At 41.9% G+C, this 20,068-nt stretch overlaps 1 long non-coding RNA gene across 1 annotated transcript in view; it reads left to right on the top strand.

Moving 5' to 3' along the window:
• Positions 1–19,253, top strand: part of LOC134585680 (uncharacterized) — a 31,537-nt gene extending 12,284 nt beyond the window's left edge. The window contains exons 4-5 of the long non-coding RNA XR_010086539.1: positions 5,327–5,526; positions 18,457–19,253. This is a non-coding gene — a long non-coding RNA (uncharacterized LOC134585680). The remainder of the gene's footprint in view (positions 1–5,326; positions 5,527–18,456) is intronic.
• The last annotated feature ends 815 nt before the right edge of the window (positions 19,254–20,068 follow it).

Raw genomic sequence — 20,068 nt, 5'->3', positions numbered from 1 at the left:
TGCCGGGCCTTTATGCCCCTTGTGACCCTCGACCTGGGAGTGTATGGGGTTGGCTGCACAGGACCACTCCAGAGCTTCTCACCACGAGTAGACCCCTTCCTCTCCGGTTGCTTGCTTTTCCAGGCTCTGCTCCTGCTGTTGGCTGCAGAGGGTGCCAGAAGCTGTTGGAGCTTGAGCCAGAGGTGTTGGAAGTGGCGGTTGAGCCGCGATTGGAACTCTGCCACAGCATCGTTCGGTGTCTTCTGAAAGGGACACGTTCCTTGTGGGTCCGCTACTGAAACTCCCGCCATGATGTGGCTGTATTCACCTCTGTCCGCCGCTTGCCAGGCAGAGTAAGTATATGCGTGCCCGGTTTGTCAGCTCCGAGGGGACTGGGATGACCCCCGCAAGTCCAGGGGGGGGGGAGGATGCGTGAGTGTAGCGGGCAACATTTGGGGCCAGGCCGCAACGAGATCGGCCGCCTCTCATCCAGCCTGGGCCCGGTAGGCCGCAGCAGGATCCCTGGGCTCGCGTTGCTGAGAATGGTCCAGAAAGGGTTAATATTGCTTGCCCGGGATCCCCTGACCATGAATATGTCGACATTTGTGCAGATGTGTTCCAGTTTCAGGCTTATTAAGGTTAATTCCAGCATTTAGTGTAGGAGCTCAAGCTGCATGTGTCTGATCAGCTTGGTGGTCAGGCTCCGCCCCCCCTACATAGAGTAAATTATCCAAAGTTTTGATTGCAGAACTAGGTTCTCTGCGTTGGTGTATAATAGATGCTCTATATAAAGCTAGCTTCTTAAGATTTCCTTGTCTAAGGTATTGCAAGATAGGGAATAATGTTTTATCCTATAATATTTGTTTGAGGAATGAATGCATAATTTAACAATTCAAATTGTGTAAACTTGCAGAATTTTCATTTTAGGTAGCTGTGAGCAACTGTGTAGAAGTGGAACTATGCACAAACACTATCCCATATTATTCCATATTAAGCAAATAAGCAGGCAAAGAGATTTCCCAACTTTTTGCTTCCATTAAGCCTTTCATAAGAAAGATCTAATCGCATATTTACTTTTGTTAATAAATTATCTCCATTCATTGAAGTTTTGACTGAATATTATGTTGAGTATAGTTTGTAAGTGATCTAGGTAGCACACTGTGGGAAGACAACTTACAGATAGTGTCGGTGTCATGGTTCTGATCAGGTCAGACAAGAGACTTATGCCGGGGTTGACTTTAGGTAGTTTATTTGAGTTATTAGACATGGTAAGACAAATGTAACAATAAGAGTAACAGGGGAAAGGGGTAAAAGGTATAATAAAGACAAAAGGCGGAAAGCAGAACTACAGGTGAGTATGAAAATAGATGTTTAGGCAATATGCCCCAAAACAGGTTTACAGGAGACAGGGAAACAATTAGATAAAACTAAACAGGAATATAAAGGATAAAGTAAAACAGGTTAAAGCAGCAATTGAGGTGTTCAGCCTCTTTGGTTGGAAATCAGAACTGCAGTTTCAGGGTCTTTGAGGATATTGGCAAATAAAATAATGTCTATAATATCCAGGCAGGTTGGGAGGAAATCAATATGAAAACAAAGTCCAGTATAGAAATAAAGCAAGATGTTTGGATGAATCAGGATGGTTGAAGGTAAGTAAGGGTGGAGCAGATTTTATTTAGAAAGAGCCAGGAGCAGAAGACTTGTCAGGTTCAGAACACAACTTCTCTCAATGTAAAGGCATTTGGTTTTGTCGGGTGTGGCCTTTTATAGCAGACTTGGATTATCATGCTATGCAGGTGAGAGTGACTGAGGTGACTAGTGGCTAGGGAGGCCACTGGAGGCGAGAAACAGGTATTGCAGTAATAAAACTGAATAATATCTTGGCTGTCAGGATAGGATCTTGACAGTCAGTGCTATCTGTCTCCATCTATAGACATATCTATATCTCCATCTGGTTAGAGATAGTTATCATTCTTTTTTTTTTTTTTTAGGAATATAGACTTATTGCTGCATTTATTGACACTTACACCAATGATTTGGTTATCTTTGCCTACAATTTAAAATTCACTTTGAATGCACAACAATAACTCTGACCTTGAGGGTTGGTTATATACTCTATGGACAAAAGTATTGGGACACATGATCATTACACCAACAGGACTTTTATGACATCACATTTTAAACACAAATTAATATGTAGTTTGCCCACCCTCTGCAGCTATAGCAGCTTTTATTCTTCTGGGAAGGCTTTCCACAAGATTTTGGAGTGTTTCTGTGACATATTTTTGCCCATTCATCTAGTAGAGCATTTGTGAGGTCAGGCACTGGTTGGGTGAGAAGGCCTGTCTCGCAATCTCTGTTCCTGTTCATCCCAAAGGTGTTTTCAGAGTGCCAAACAGAGCAGCATTATTCGTTACTCCACAGAACATGTTTCCACTGCTCTAGAGTCCAGTGGCATTGTGCTTTACACCACTCGATCCAACATTGTACTTGGTCACATGAGGCTTGCGTGCAGCTGCTCGGCCATGGAAACCCATTCCATAAAGCTCCTTCTGCACAGATTTTGTGCTGATATTAATGGCAGAGGGAATTCAGGTATGGAGTCAGCAGAGCATTGTCGACCATGCACCTCACCACTCTGTGACCCAGCTCTGTGATATTCCGCTTTGTGAAGGAGTTTCTGCTTTTCCTAAACGATTCCACTTTCTAATAATACCACTTGCAGTTGACCGTGAAATATCTAGCAGGGATTAAATTTCACGAACTGAGGTTTTCCTATCTTGAATTCACTGAGCTCTTCAGAACGATCCATTATTTTTATTTTCACAAATGTTTGTAAATGCACACTGCATGGTTAGGTGCTTGATTTTATATAACTGCTGCAGTAGGTTAGATTGAAACATTTGAATTCAATAATTAAGAGATGTGTCCGAGTACTTCTGTCCATATAATGTATTAATGGGAATTATGGAGAGCTGCTTCCTTACACATGGATTTATCTGACTCAGATGAGTCTCTCCTATCCGAACGACGAAGGTGGTTACAGGAAACCCCCATGGAAGGGCAAAAGTGTTTCCAACGGTAAAAGCAAAGTGCCTACCGTGCGTAAAGGCTACAGTGCATAAAGTTAGTAACCCAACCTTTGCCCAAACAATGCTCTATTTGAGCTAGACATTTTAGAGGGCTGTATGTCCTACAACTTCCAGGTCATGGCTGAATTCTGTGCAGCAATTTTAACAACTATCAGCCCTTGCGAACCCCTTCTAAATTCATGAAGGAGGTTTTTGTCTGTCCAACCCTAGATCTTTTGATTCAAATCTCCTGTTTAAATTTGTTGACCAAACCACTCCCTACCATCCCCACAAAGTGGCTCTTACACCTGAGTTCGACCTTTTACTGGTCACTTGTTTGAGCAGATCAGGCAATGGCCTAAAGCAAAGTCTTAAGACTACTCAGGATAGGTTACTGGATATTGCAGGTCTGCTCAATCAGATTTTTATCATTTCTGACTTGGCCCTGGCAGAGAGAACCTTTGACCCTTACGTGATATGTGAATGGGCGCAGAGGGCTTTTTGCTGGGAAATGCCCAGAGGTAAATGGGCTGCTCTTGGGAGACAAATATATAAAGGACCTCAGCAAACATATTTCCGTGTTCACTTCACTAAACAAGGCCCAGTCATCGCTTTGTAGAGTTTCCCATTCCAACAATTTCTCTGGTAGAGCTGGTCGCCACTAAGGCCGAGCTACCAGCAGGGCAGCCTTAATTGACTAGAGGCATTTCCCTACTGAACCATGGAGCTCGGGTAATACCCGATACACCCACAGACAGCTGTTCCTAAAAGGATCAATTTGTGGATGCATGAGGCTTCTTTTCATTTCAAGTGTGAACATTCTTATCGACTCTTCAAGTGGTTACCTGTTCTTCCTGTTGCTTCTCATTTTTTTTTCTAGTTTACATTGTTGACTATCCGTTGGCTCAGCTTTATCAAGAACGAGGAGTTGGGAGGAGTCTCAGCGCTCTATAATGCTCCAATAATAATCCTAATATGTAATCTGGTTGATTTTTGTTTACAGTTTTTAACTATTTCTTTGCTGCTCAGAGGTTCAGTAATAAAGGTTAAAGCAAATATTTGCCTCTTGTCTTTAATAAAACTTTTATTATTCAGTCACTGAAACTAGAATAATCCCTAATTTTACTGAAAATCCAACACAGTCAAACATACTGAGACAAAGTAGGGATATACTGAGGCAAGGTAGGGAGCTACTGCCATCAAGAAGTACCAATTCCCCAGCTGTCACCAGTGACTGCCGCAGGAAATTGGTTCTATCTGTGTAGGGTCTTACGGGATTCTCCATAGACCTTATGTACCAATGTACAGCCATGAGATCAGGTGAAGCGCCAGGAGCAGAAAGAAAACTGGTGCCCATGAAGGACAGGTTCAGGTAAGTTAAACTCGCATGCCCTCCATCCCCCCCTAGGCAACCGGACCCCCAGTGGCAATTTCACCATCTGGGGTCTATGCACAATCTGCATATTTCCCAGACGGCGACAGATCCACTTTAAGATGGTAACTTCGGTCAGGAAAGCACTTTTTATCTTTGACAATTCTGTTGATCCATATGTGTGTCACATCCTCCAGTTTGTGAGACTTTTGTCCCCCCTTTTCATTTATTTATTTATAATTGTATTTTTTTTTTTTTTTTGTGACTGTGGTTTTTGCCGTTTGATTTCTGAAAACAAATAGTTTTCAGAGCATTGCAAGTTTGTGCACAGAACTTTGTGTAAAAGTTCCAAAAATCTAATCTCTTGTGGAAAGAATATATTGTTAATCAACCTGATATTACGGTAACTTACCTTTGTAGCTGTATTTTATATTAGTAACAGCGAAGTCAAGACCTTTCATCTCATTGTGATAGTGAGCTATGTGACTGGGAATACTATTACACATTTTAAATTTGCCAAATCAAAGGAACACCCTGGGCACCATAACCACTCACATAAATAAAGTTTTTATGGTGCTCAGTCTCCTGGCCTTGTCTTTTTTTTCACCTGTTAAACTGCGTTTGAACGTTGAGAGCATCACTGGTCACCCATTGTAAGTACATACATATTTAAGCTTTACTCACAATGGGCAGCCAGTGATAGGCTGATCTTTTCTGCACCTCTGCTGCTTTAGCAAACACCTCTGCATTAACCAGTACAGAGGAGGAGAGGCAGCAGGCGTCTGATTATTTATTATTGACATTTTATATAGCCAACTCATTCTGCAGTGCCTTACATTAATACAAAGGGGAATAGAAAAGAGCTTTGTAGGTAATAATGAATCATTTTAATTGAATCCTGCAGGGCACGAGGAGCCAGTACAATGATTGACAGAGGGGAGACGTATGAGTGGAGCGACAGGGAAAAAAATAAGCCTCGCATCAACTTTCATTATGGACTGTAAAAAGGCAGTATTGTTTCTGAAGAGACCATTTAGGAACAAATTAAAATAATCAATGCAAGACATTTTAAGAGCATGAAGAATAAACCAAGTCGCATTTTGGGTAAGTAAGGGGCAGATTCATTAATTTTTTTTTTTTTTTTGAGGTATAAAAGGCCAGTTTTGTTAACAGACTCTAGATAATGTGTAACGGTGCAGCTAGAATAAGAGATAACAGAAAGACTGCGCGCATGCAGGGATGGGCTGATGAGCGCACCATCAACTTGCAGGGAGAGCAACCGTGTGGAGGATTCGTATTATGAGGTGGGAAGATAAGCTCTGTGAAATAGGGAATACCGTACATCCAATCGGAAGAGAGGCAACAGGTGGCCGTTCTAGGACAGCTTGGGAGAGATCAGTGAAGACAAGATACATTTAGGTATGTTAGGCATAGACAGGTTAGTAGAATCCAAAAGAATTAATACGTTCGCCAAGAGAGGCAATATAGATAGCTTGGAGGAGACGGGGGGATATGATAGAAACATTTAAATACATAATGGGAATCAACACAGTAAAGGAGGAGACTATATTTAAAAGAAGAAAAACTACCACAACACGAGGACATAGTCTTAAATTAGAGGGACAAAGGTTAAAAAATAATATCAGGAAGTATTACTTTACTGAGAGGGTAGTGGATGCATGGAATAGCATTCCAGCTGAAGTGGTAGAGGTTAACACAGTGAGGGAGTTTAAGCATGCGTGGGAGAGGCATAGAGCTATCCTAACTATAAGATAAGGCCATGGACTAATGAGAGTATTTAGAAAATTGGGCAGACTAGAGGGGACAAACCATTCATATCTGCCGTCACATTTTATGTTTCTATGAAACAGAAGTGGACCAAGGGCAGAGCCTGGGGAACTCCAACTGAGACAGGTAGAGCTGAGGAGGTGTTACCAGAAAAGAAGAAACATTGAGGGGGGAGAGAAAACCATAAAATGTCAGTGTCGCAAAGTCTTACGTTGTGAAATTAAGTGCTTATGATGTCTGGAGTGTTTCTTTAAAGGATTATAGACTTATAGACCCACCTCCTCTTGCTTTATTCATACAGATGACTACCTGCTAATGGCTAATTAAAACGGAATATGTGCATAAGTTTGCAACTAAACCACAAAGAAGATAGAGAGATATATATCTTTTTTTGTTTGTCTACAGTAAATTCCATAAAATCTTTCTTGCATTATGATAAGTGTACTATGTAATCTTTTTTTTTTTTGGCTGGATTCTAAGGAATTCCAGGAATGTATAAACACTTGGCTTTGATAAAGTTTGCTTTGTTCCTCTTGTGACCTGACCTATTGAGACTGTGGATTCCTAGGACATTTAGAACTTTTTTTGGTAACTATTTTCACCCATTTATAAATTTGTCTTGCATTATATTTTCTCTTTTCAGTGCTGAATTATTTTTGCATATTGGTATAAAGTGTATTGAATATCTAACTGCATCCATGAGGTTATGAAACATATTTTAGTTTATGTTAAATTATTGCTCACACCAGTGAATCTCAGGTATCAATTGATATAAATCGGCTCCATATTTAGTGGCTCCAGATTGACAGGTGAGCTCAAATTGAACTCTGTATACAGCTTTTTAAATCAGCATTTAAATCTCTGCTGGCTGCAATGCAGTATAAGCAGGGTTAACTTCCTGCTCACACCAGGAGACCCAGGTATCAATTAGGGATCGACCGATATTGTTTTTTTAGAGCCGATACCGATAATCTGTGAACTTTCGGGCCGATAGCCGATAACTTGCCGATATTCTGTACATTTACCATTTTGAAAAAAATAAACTATTTCTAAAGGTAAATGCACAAAGTATACATGCCACATGTAGTGGATGCAGTGTGTTTAGACAGGAGAGCTGTGTGTGTGTGTGTGTGTGTGTAGTGGATGCAGTGTGTGTTTGTGTAGTGTGTATATAATGAATGCAGGGTGTGTTTCTGTACTGTGTGTGTATAGTGAATGCAGTGAGTGTTTGTGTAGTGTGTATATATAGTGAATCAGAGTGTTTGTGTAGTGTGCGTAAAGTAAATGCAGTGTGTTTGTGTAGTGTGTGTATAGTGAATGCAGTGTGTTTGTGTAGTCTGTGTATATAATGAATTCAGAGTGTGTGTTTGTATAGTGTGTATAATTAATGCAGAGTGTGTGTTTGCGTAGTGTGTGTGTGTGTGTGTGTATATAATGCAGAGTGTGTAGTGTGTGTATATAATGCAGAGTGTGTGTGTGTGTGTGTTTGTATAGTGTGTGTGTTTGTGAAAGGATGTAATTTATGTAAAATGGGCAGGAGGGGAGGCATTTTTTTATTTTTAATATTTTTATTTGATTTATTTTGTCCCCCCTCCCTGCTTGTTACCTGGCCAGGGAGGGGGGCTGTGGCATTCACTGGTGGTCCAGTGTCGTGTACTGAACAGTGGGGGGAACCGCAGCAAGCTGTTACTTAGCTCCCTTCAGCTCCCTGTGTAAATCTCGCGGTCTGTATGTGTTAGTGTGTATTTCATTGTATCAGCATGTGTGTCATTGTATGTCTGTGTATCTGCCTGTCTTTACCTATGTGTCTGTGTGTTTCCGGATGTGTGTGTGTGTGTGTGTGTGTGTGGCAGTACATATGTATATGTAAAAAGGAAGTAATAGGCTCTCACTATAGAATCCAGCAAAAGATAGTTATAGGCAGCAGTAATTAGATCAAGGATTCCCAAACCTTGTAAAGTGAAATGTGAGAAAGAAAAGGGGAAACGGCACCTAAAATGTGAGTATAAGGTAATATACATACACAAGTCTTTAGGGGTATGTACACAATTGACCTCAAAAAAGAATAAAGACAAGAAATAATAGTGTAGTACAGTATGTAGTAAAAACCAAAGAAAAAAAAGTTACCTGCGCTCTCTCCTTAATACGTATGTATATTTAGACAAATGGAGGTCATTTAGTTACTCCAATGGCTATTGGAGGGAATGCCCGCCTGCCAACGTCAAGGCAGACCCCCCTAAGCGGGTCCTACACAGTTTGTACAATAGATATGTGGTGGATAAGCTTTTGTAATTTCCACTCACATTCTAATGAGCTAACTTAGAGCTCTGTTGTATTGCGCATGGACGGAACAATCCCCATGTAAGGATATATGGTGATGTAGTCACCACAAATGCTCCAATTAGAGTGCGATGTGCAGGACATGTATAAAATTAAATACAAAAGGGAACCTCCAATGGTGAAGTAAGTATTGGTGGAAAGTCAAGTGAAGAAATAAAGTAATGTACTTACTCTAATTTTAACAGCATGGATGGTATAATCCCCACCTAAGAATATGATGGTACCAGGAAGCAGTAGGTGGATAAATAAAAACAGTAATTTTACTTACCGTAAATTCATTTTTTCTTAGTATAGTGGCAGTACTTACGGTCTTGGACAAGAAGCTCCCCCTTCTTTGAATCTTATAGCTGTGCTCCGCCTGTTGCCTCCATAAAACCTGCAAGCCTGAATCACACACCAGTAATAAAAAAGAACCAAATGGAGTCTGAATAATGCAAATTAATTTAATCCATATGAAAGAGGAGGGAAAGCCAGTACTGCCCTTTCTAAGAAAAAAGGAATTTACGGTAAGTAAAATTACTGTTTTTCCCTTCGTATAGTGGCAGTACTTACAAGTGGGATATAGCAAGATCCCTGTAACAAAACAAAAGGGTGGGGACTCAGCAGGCCACAGCTTGCAGCACCTTACGCCCAAAAGCAGCCTCAGATGATGAGAATATGTCCAGCCTATAATGCTTAATAAAGGTATGTAAGGAAGACCAAGTAGACGCTTTGCAGATGTCTTCAGGTGATGCTGCTGCTCTTTCAGCCCAGGAGGTCGCCATAACCCTAGTGGAATGGGCCTTTAACGGGAATCTTCCATTCTCTATGAAGGAGATCCAAGATTTTAGGTAACATGGGGAAACCTTTAACCTTACCCTTGGTAGGTTCAGTTTCTTGTACAGCTGTCGTCACTTCTTTAATAAATTTCTTCAGCTCTTCTGGTGGAAAGCCCTCCTCCACACTTGAAGCTAGGCTGGAAATATCCGAAGGTGAAGAAAAGGAGCATTCTCCTGAAGAAACGTCAGACACAGAAGGAGATCTATTCCTCCTACGTTTCTTAGGCAGCTTCTCTTGAATAGCCGGCTCTTTCTCCACATCATCTTTAAAAGACTCAAATGTCTGGGACAAATTTTCCTGAAACCAGCCCAGGAAGGATGCCATATCAGTCTGCTTTGCTTTTTCTAGCAATTCTGCAGAGCACTGATTACACGTCTTTTTGCGACATCCGTCAGGTAAAGGTACAGCACATTCCAGACAACATAAGTGCTTAGATTTGCTTGTGGCTTTTTTGGGGACAGATGTTGACATCTTGTCTTTATCCGCTTTATCCGGAGAAATAGGACTGGACATATCTGTGGAAACACCATAATAAAAAAATAAATAAATATATATATATATGAGCATGCATAATTATAGGTGAATAAAAGGAGAGTTTAAAGAGTTAAATCTCACCTTAAATCACCTAAGGTCCGTGTAGGAGGGCTGGTGACACGGAGAACCAGGACTGTACACCCACCCTTGGAGTCAGAAAGGTTCTGCACAGCTTTATATTCTAATTTTTTTAAATTGGCGCCAAAACACAGTTTTGTGCATGCGCAGTAGCGCGATTCCGTGTTTGGTGGAACGCAATGCCTCCCGGGCGTGCATTCCACTGCTGTGCACATGCGTAATGCCATCGAGGAGGACTGCCCGGGAACTCACAGTAGAAGCCACAAAAAAAGAAGTACCCGGTACCGTAACGCGAGACCGGAAGTACTGTGCCACTCAGTTCCCGCCCGGGGAGCTATCGGGCACTCACCTCCCCGATCAGCAGCCTGTGCTGATCGCACCTTTCTCCATCAGAACTAGGGAACCTGTCCGTCCCGTTGCCGGGACAAGAAGAACTGGTGTGAGATTCAGGCTTGCAGGTTTTATGGAGGCAGCAGGCGGAGCACAGCTATAAGATTCAAAGAAGGGAGCTTCTTGTCCAAGACCGTAAGGAATATCCCACTTGTAAGTACTGCCACTATACGAAGGGAAAAAGGTGTGTGTGTGTGTGTGTGTGTATATGAATATATAAAATATGCTATTTATTAACCAAACGAAAAATAAATATATAAAAGTATAATATATATTAACTAGTCCCACTTAACGCATTTCGCCAGTCCAAGGCTTCTTCAGAAGTGTGATTGTGTCCTATTTTTTATTTTTTTTTATTTTACATCCTTACAATGGGGGGGGGGGGGGATGTCCCCAAAACATTCTTGCATCAAAGTCCTCTCTACTTTAGTTCCACCACTGAGCACAATGCAGACTCTCAAATGGTACACATAGAAAACATTCACATAGCAACGCAGAGGAATAAAATATTTAGAGGCAAACTTAAAGGGTGTTTTCAGAGAAAAGGCAGTGTTTACATTGGTGCCTAGTAATACCTATATTGACAATCACTCAGACAGCCACTAGAGATGCTTCCTGTGCCACTGCAGTTCAGCTTCTACACGCTCTGCATGGATGCGCTGAACGCTCCCCATAGAGATACATTGACCCTACAATCTCTATCCCTTACTACAGCCTTTCTCGCACCACTAAAGCCCCTACCACAGCTCATATTCCCCCATAAGTCATTCCCTCCTCCTTACAGCTCTTATTTCCCCACTGAAGCCCCTAACCACGCACCACCCAACACCCACACTACAATCTCTATCTCCAATTACCACCCCTTTACCCCACTACAGCACCTATTCGCCCATTAGAGCCTCTGTCACCCATTTGAGCCCTTATCTCCCCACTACAGACCCAGTCCCACACACAGCTCCTGTCCCCCACTGAAACTCCTACCCCCCACTCCCCATTACAATCCTTTTTTTAGCACAAGGATGTAGATGTGCGTGATGTATATTTGTGAAGCTTGCAAGTCGGTGGTTACAAGGTACACAATATGAATAAGCGATTCTGAGTGCCTGGACTACATTTTGTGTTTACCAAATGGTGTGGGGATAGCCAGTCCCAGGTTTGACTGCACCAGGACCAGTATAGGAGTATGGTGTCCTTTTGTTTCCTGCATAAAGGACAGGTGCAGGACAGAGAATGCATAAGAAAGATATGGGTGTGGGAAGTAAGAAAGAACCTATAAAAGTAGAGAATCCAGAAGCATTCTAACTTCTAATTAAGTGGATATGCACACTCCCTACTTATAGGGTATATAGACATGTGTGTGTTACAAAGCTCTCTGTTTTGAAGGTTAAACTCAATGGATTTGAGCCTCTATATTCATTATTCATTATTTCGTGCAGCAAACTTTTTTCATATTGTGTAGAAACCATATGTTGTCTTTGAAGGAACCCAAAATTAGAGGGCGTCCTTTCCAAAATCAGGCTAGTCTATGCATTATGGCAGTGCACAGCCGATGAGGTAATGTCAGGGAATTGAGTTGTGTTTCAAATGAATTGTCACTGGTGAATTATGCTTTCTTAAAGAAGAGAGCGGTATGTTCAGAACCTGGATGACATTTTTAATTTAGTTTTTTTTTTTTACTTATTATCTATACCCTGCTCTGAAAATGCCCAAAACAAAATGTTGGTATTTAGAGGCAAAGATAGATTTATATATATATGTTTTTTTAAATTTGTTTTACCAAACTTCCACACTATTGTTATTAATGTGTATAAATGGAGAATCATTACTTGGTGAATACAAAGACTGTGAGCTGTGCGCTTAAATAATTATAAAAAATAGTGTATAAGTGACAGCTGCTACACACTCTAGTGGGAATCTACCTTACCCACTAAATGATACAGATGAAAGAAAGGTCTATATCTGACTAGGTTTGAAATACATCAGACCAGGTCGTATTTATGAATGGAGCGCTATAGATAGGTGGAGAAAGAGTAATTACACTTACTCCAAACAGACTAATTGTTAAAATATTGGTAGAACATAAATGGGGGAGAGAGGTGAAAAGAATCACATAGTATAAATCTGTGCTGGATATGTGGCAATAAAAAAGAGACCATGAGATGTACACTCACATGGAAAAGAGCCTCTAGATTGACAGGCTCAAATCACATCTGCATCTGTGCCATCTGGTGGCACTTGACCCTTGTTGGTCCCAGTAAATATCCTCAGAAGATAAAAATAAAAGACCGCTTATGGTGTTAGTATTTTGTGCTATATGAACAATGACTTAATTAAAAATGCAAATAAATGCTCACCTTTTCCAGAGCCAATGGAACCTGGCTCTTGGTGATAGTGCTTGGGTGCCTATAAAGAGGACACCAACCCTTCTTTGGAAGCAGAAGTGGAGGAAGCCAGAGTAGGACTAAATTAATTTATTATGCAATAAAATACAAAGAAACAAGTAAAATAAAAAATATGTAATAAAATCTATGCAATAAAGTCTAAAAGAATGTCCCATAAAGGCTCCTTTTGAAGAGACGCGTTTCTCCCAGATCACTCGGCTTTCTCAATCGGTGTGCAAATCATAGCTGCTTCCTCTTGCTTGTAAATATCCCAAAAAAAGTTTTATTGGTCCATTCAAAACGTTTTCATCCAATCAAATCCCACTTCTTTATGGAGGGTTACGTGTGTCTGCCTTTATGCAATTATCCTTAATTCATATCGCAGAAGCAGTGGGCACCTTACCGCTACGTCACTTCCAGTCGCAGAGCGGCCATCTTCGTTTAAGGCACTTGCCAGACCCCATGTGAACCGGAAGTGATGCGTCGGAACCGGCCATCACGCCACCACCGGCCATCGTGCATATCGATCATTTTGAATACTGGCAACATTGATCCCTTTTCTGTTTAAATAAACCATAGTGTGTTGAGGTAGGCGGGCATCAGCATCAAAGCTCCCTCAGGCAGAAGGAAGTGTACATAAAACGGTAAAAGCATTTGTACATGTTGATAAAAAAAAAAAATCATAAATCATATTATCCCAGTTCTACCAATATTTGAACATTTTGTCTGTTTGGAGTAAGTGTAATTAATCTTTCTCCATCTATCTATAGCGCTCCACTCATATATATGACCTGGTCTGATGTATTTCAAACCTAGTCGGATATAGAAGAACCATTGTGTATCTTTTTTTAAAATTCTTCTCAAAGGAGCATCTTGGTTTTAATCCTCCATTATAGAGGAAATGTACAGCTTTCTGCTACAGAGCTCTGTACATAATCTACCACCATGCTCAAATACCGTATATACTCGAGTATAAGCCGACCCGAATATAAGCCGAGGCCCCTAATTTTATCCCAAAAAACTGGGAAAACTTATTGACTCGAGTATAAGACTAGGGTGGGAAATGCAGCAGCTACTGGTAAATTTCTAAATAAAATTAGATCCTAAAAAAAATATATTAATTGAATATTTATTTACAGTGTGTGTATAATGAATGCAGTGTGTGCGTATGTGTGTGTGTATGAGTGCAGCGTGTGTGTATGAGTGCAGTGTGTGTGTGCATGAATGCAGTGTGTGTGTGCATGAATGCAGTGTGTGTGTGTGCATGAATGCAGTGTGTGAATGCAGTGTGTGCAGGGCCGGTGCAAGGATATTTGCCGCCGTAGGCAAAAAAAATTTTGCCGCCCCCTCCCCCCCCATATGTCCTGACTTCCCCTCCTCCTCCCTCAGTGGTCCTTACCTCCCCACCCCCGTGTTCCTTCACTCCCCCCCCCAGTGGTCCTGACTCACCCCTCCCCTAGTGGTCCTTACCCTCCCCTCCCCTAGTGGTCCTTACTTCCCCCTCCCCTCCCATAGTGGTCCTTATCCCACCCCCTCCCTCTCATAGTGGTCCTTATCCCCCTTCTCCCTCCCATAGTGTTCCTTATCCCCCCCATCCCTCCCATAGTGGTCCATATACCCCCCCCCTCCCTCCCATAATGGTCCTTATACCCCCCTCCCTCCCATAGTGGTCCTTATCCCACCCCCTCCCATAGTGGTCCTTATACCCCCCCTCCCTCCCATAGTGGTCCTTATACCCCCCCTCCCTCCCATAGTGGTCCTTATACCCCCCTCCCTCCAATAGTGGTCCTTATCCCCCCTCCCTCCCTCCCATAGTGGTCCTTATCCCCCCCTCCCTCCCATAGTGGTCCTTATACCCCCCTCCCTCCCATAGTGGTCCTTATACCCCCCTCCCTCCCATAGTGGTCCTTATAACCCCCCTCCCTCCCATAGTGGTCCTTATCCCCCCCCCTCCCTCCCATAGTGGTCCTTATACCCCCCTCCCTCCCATAGTGGTCCTTATACCCCCCCTCCCTCCCATAGTGGTCCTTATCCCCCCCTCCCTCCCATAGTGGTCCTTATACCCCCCTCCCTCCAATAGTGGTCCTTATCCCCCCTCCCTCCCTCCCATAGTGGTCCTTATCCCCCCCTCCCTCCCATAGTGGTCCTTATACCCCCCCTCCCTCCCATAGTGGTCCTTATACCCCCCTCCCTCCCATAGTGGTCCTTACCCCCCCCCCCCCTCCCTCCCATAGTGGTCCTTATACCCCCCCTCCCTCCCATAGCGGTCCTTATACCCCCCTCCCTCCCATAGCGGTCCTTATACCCCCCTCCCTCCCATAGTGGTCCTTAACCCACCCCCTCCCTCCCATAGTGGTCCTTATACCCCCCCCCCCCCCCTCCCATAGTGGTCCTTATACCCCTTTTTTTATTTTATTATTAATTTTTTTTTTTTTTTTTTCTTATTTTATTTTTTTTCGTCCCCCCTCCCTGCTTGATATATGGCAGGGAGGGGGGCTCTCCTTCCCTGGTGGTCCAGTGGCAGTTCAGTGGGGGGGAGAGGGGGGCTGGCAGAGCTGTAACTTACCTGTTCTGCAGCTCCTGTCAGCTCTCTCCTCCTCTGCGCCGTCCGTTCAGCACCTCGGTCAGCTCCCAGTGTAAGTCTCGCGAGAGCCGCGGCTCTCGCGAGACTTACACTGGGAGCTGACCGAGGTGCTGAACGGACCGGCGGAGGAGGAGAGAGCTGACAGGAGCTGCAGGAAAGGTAAGTACAGCTCTGCCAGCCCCCCTCTCCCCCCAGTCTGTATTATGGCAATGCAAATTGCCATAATACAGACTCTGACTCGAGTATAAGCCGAGTTGGGGTTTTTCAGCCCAAAAAATGGGCTGAAAAACTCGGCTTATACTCGAGTATATACGGTACCTGAAAACATGGTTTCATTGCACCTTCAAATATAATTAAACCACTGTTGTGTTGGTTATATTTGTAACATTAACATTTTATTCATTTTCTGTGGGACATGCTTGTGTTTGTTTTTGCGTGTAGTATCTGATAAGGATAACGATAAATGAGGGACTCTAAAAGTTATGGGTCATATCAGCGGTTCCCAAACTGTGTGCTGCAACAGGCACACAGGGGAGCCGCAGGCTACTTTCCCGGTTCAAGGACGAAAGCACCGGGAACTGTGCCTCCCTCTCCCCTGCCGGCTCTGCAGGACCGAAGGGGAAATCTCCCTCCCCGGCCCGCTAGCAGTGTAATGTTGGCAGCCAGTAGGGGAGGGAGGGTGAGAGGACCCGGGGGAGTTGCAACCTGCAGCTCCTCCGGGTTCTTCTCTTGCGAGCTTGAAGCGTTGCCACGGTTACAATGGCAACGCTCCAAATCTCGCAAGAGTGAACTCTAGCAGCCCACTTCCCCCCCCCCCCCCATTCACACAATTGCCCCTCCCATACAGGAACACTTTAGTATTAGGACTACAAACCTCAATTACCCCCCTATACACACACACACACACACTGCCCCTCCATACACACAAACTTTACCCATCACACAACGTGCTGTAGTGATTATTGTGCCTGGATTGTTTCTTTAAATAATCTACCAGTGCCCCTCCCAAGAATAGGTTCTGGATCTGCGCTTGAACGGCAAGCATTTCTGCAGAACAGGGGCCCAGTATATGCCGCTGCTCTGTACATATATACAACCTAGAAAATCTTTTGATTTGGGGCGACTTAGAAAAATATTAAAATATTAAGGGCGCCTTGAATCTAAAAAGTTTGGGTACCACTGGGTCATGAGAAATCTCTGTAACAACAAACTGTATGTCCACTAGGAAAACATGAACTAACGTAAAACATTCTCTAACCATGTAAACTTGTAACAGCTCCACCTGCTGTTGGACAAAAAAAAAATCATACATGTTGTGGTTCATGTTATATCCAAATATGTCCAGGCACTCCGTAGTTTAAAAACATGGTAGTGTTAATTAGATTAAGGTGAACACACTTTGATCCAATCACTGCCATGCTTTAAACTTCTGAGCATCTAAATATATTTGAATATAATATTATGTGAGGAGTCTGTGTCTGCTCCTGTTCGGCTAAGCACCAGTAGTTTTTCACAGGAGATTAGTGCAGTCCCCTTCACTTTAGTATAAATGTCTCTCCATGCTCTGTGTGAAATATATATATATACATTATTTAGAATATCTAGCTCTAACTCTGGCCTTGTGTTACATGCCATGTTTGGTCCTTAAAGAATTACTTAACTTACAAGCATTCTACTTTTTTAAACTGGTGGGGGAAAAACGCAGTAACTCTCAGCAAACTTTTTTGTAGCTTACTATTGCACTAGAGAATCTGAATCTTATTGTATTCCTTGTGAATTGTCAAAGTGAACTTTAATTTGTAGACCAAAGTACTTACATTGTCCAAATTCTAATTAGCTAGGTTTCGGATTTACTTTGGCCTACATTTTTTTCACTTTCCATATTGCTGAATTTTAAAGGTTTTTGTTTTCTATGGTAAAATCAAATGGTACGTGATCATTCCATAATATTTCACTTTGTACATGAATTCAAAATTCACTTCCACACACCATGTATAGATTTGTATCTACAATACTTGCTGGATAGGGAAGTTGACCATGGGAGGTTTATTGTTTCATGGCCAGGTGGAATGCCATATTTGTTCTAAGCTTCCTTCTCAACTTAATTTGACTTTTGGGATTTCACAAAATATAGTACAAAATCTTATTTATATAGCAGGACCCAGTGCTTCTCTGTCTAGTGTCTAACCCACAATCATTAAGTATAAGAAAAATTACTGCACACACAAATTGCGTCAATACAGAAAATCTTTCTTAAAGGAACACTTTAGTATTAGGACTAAAAAGCTCAATTAAATGCTTTATAGGGGATTTGAACGCGAAGGACCTAAGGACGTCAAGCGTCATTTTACGGAGTCAATACGTGAATGAGCAGGAAGCGCCTCTAGTGACTGTCTGGTAGATAGCCTCTAGAGGCAGTCTTAACCTTGCATTATAAACATTGCAGTTTCTCTAAAACTGCAATGTATTACATTGCAGGGTTAAGGGACAGTGCACAGAATGAGATGAAGTGGGTGCCTATAGTGTCTCTATAAGCCTGAGAGACTTGTATAAGAGCTGATGTGTTGGTGTTCACAGTTTCTGAATAAATTTTCTGTGTGCTAGGTCATCTTTCTTACACTGGATAAAACTGGCGCATAGAGACTTCAAGAATCTTAGCCACTACACAATCCTGTCATATTTATTACTGTCCCTTTAACAGACCCAAATGTAGGGTGTGTTGTTTTTTTTGTGCTCTTTTTTTAATACATTTTATTTTTTATTTTAAATTTGATTAGTCTATGTAAAAAAAAAAAAATGACTTTAATTACTGACCTGGGTGACTAGAGGAAACGTATAATGTATGCATAGTTTCTTTAAAGTGACACCTGTATATGTTTTGGTTTACCCCAGGGCTGTGATTTGCTTTTCACAGTGAGCATCTGTAAACATCCTCGACTGGAAGCTGTGAAGCAACTGAGAGGCTTTCAGTCGGATGTTTGCAGCTGCCAACTGCTGCACACTTCAAGGATTTTAGCAAACCGTTCAATGTATAAATTCCTTTATTTCAAAAGTATATTATATTAACTTGACCCAACAAAATTTTTTAACTATTGATTTTTGGTTTCATCATGCTTGTAGATGACAGTCATGGAAAAACTGGCTGAAAAACTATTGGACCCATGGTGATTCTTCACTGAAGCACGGGCCACGGGATTCCACCATTCTTTAAATCAGACTATTGTACAGTTTTGAAACTTGTTAATGAAGAGTGCTTTAACAGCTTGGATATTGAATGCTGCAAACTCCCACACTCCTTAATCCGATTTCCTATACTTTGTTCTCTGTAACTCGTTCATGACCAGAAGTCTATAATCCTGTCGTGTTTTCCTGATGGCTTGTTGCAGGTTTGGTATATATTCAAGTGTTTGTGTTTTTGTTTAGTGTTTTTGTCAATTCCCATTCTATATATTTGTAGCTTTTACACGTAGTGTAAAAATGGAGTTTGCCTCTATATTTGAGAACTTTAGTGTCAGTCAGTTCTAAACTAAGATCTGTTTTTATTACCCATTATGATCCCACATTTTGGGCTAATTTGCTCCCTCCGAGTAGTACAGAAGCCCCCAGTGGGGTGAATCTGACTGAAACTAATATGTATTTATGTACAGTACAATGCAAACCATTCATTTCAAGCATTGTACTATGTAGCTTATTTAATGAATGCTATGAAATGAGATTAGCTCATTAATTTGGAATTTAAATACAAATGAAGACTATTTAAAATAAAAATACAAAAGGGGGTAATATTACCATTGGTGGATGGTTTCCAGCATTTCCTTGTCCTACATACAAGTGTTAGAAAAGACACATGCCCTGACAGAAGAAATATCCTCCCGGGCATGGTTGAGTAGAACGTTTAGTTCTGCTTGGAATACAGTGTTGTGCTTATTTTCTTATTACAATAAAAATGAACTATATTGAGCTATAAAATTGTAAAATAAAAGGCATAGTCCTGAAGATGGCGACCATTCAGTGATTCACACACTTCCTGAATTTTGGAACAGCAGCGCTCAAAGAAGCACATTGCTGACACCTCTTAATGTGGTCTATCGTGGCTGGTCTCATTTTATAAACCTCATCTGGATAGAGATTATGAAATAAGTGGTTTATAGACTATACACCACTCTAATCATCCCAAAGGATGACTGGAATTGCATTGTAAACTGATGGCTACAATACAGTGTCTGCTATCTGTTTACACACAGCCTGAGAGCTTAGTGAACTATTGACAGAACCAAGGACAGCGCCTGCAGACCCCATATCCTGGCTATCTCCAGGAGGAAAAGGAGAGCTTCCCCCAATGTGTATGCTTATAGTGCGCACATGCATTATGTACAAAATTGATAGAATGCAGCCCGGCTTTAAGTGTTCAGGCTGATTTATTGACAGCAGTAATGGGCTGTCTTATATCAACAGCAATTTCCACAAATACACCAAATGGTGGTGTATGGGGATAGCTACTTAAAGTAGATGTGAATTGCCAAAGAAGATGGCTTTTACTGTAAACAATCGCTTGTGAATGTTCTGAACATATTTTGCTCCTATAGTTTCATTTTTAAGAAACTTGTACCTCGAAGATCCTAAAGTGACTCTATCATCAAAAATAAACTACCGTAAACTATATTTACACTAATCAGCCACAACATTGGATGGCTGCATGTAATTTACCTGGGGAACAGCAGGCCGGTGGAGG

Source organism: Pelobates fuscus, chromosome 2, assembly GCF_036172605.1.
Source record: "Pelobates fuscus isolate aPelFus1 chromosome 2, aPelFus1.pri, whole genome shotgun sequence".
Classification (NCBI taxonomy): domain Eukaryota; kingdom Metazoa; phylum Chordata; class Amphibia; order Anura; family Pelobatidae; genus Pelobates; species Pelobates fuscus.
Note: the sequence above shows the minus strand (reverse complement) of the source record. Positions and strands in the feature narration are given on the sequence as shown.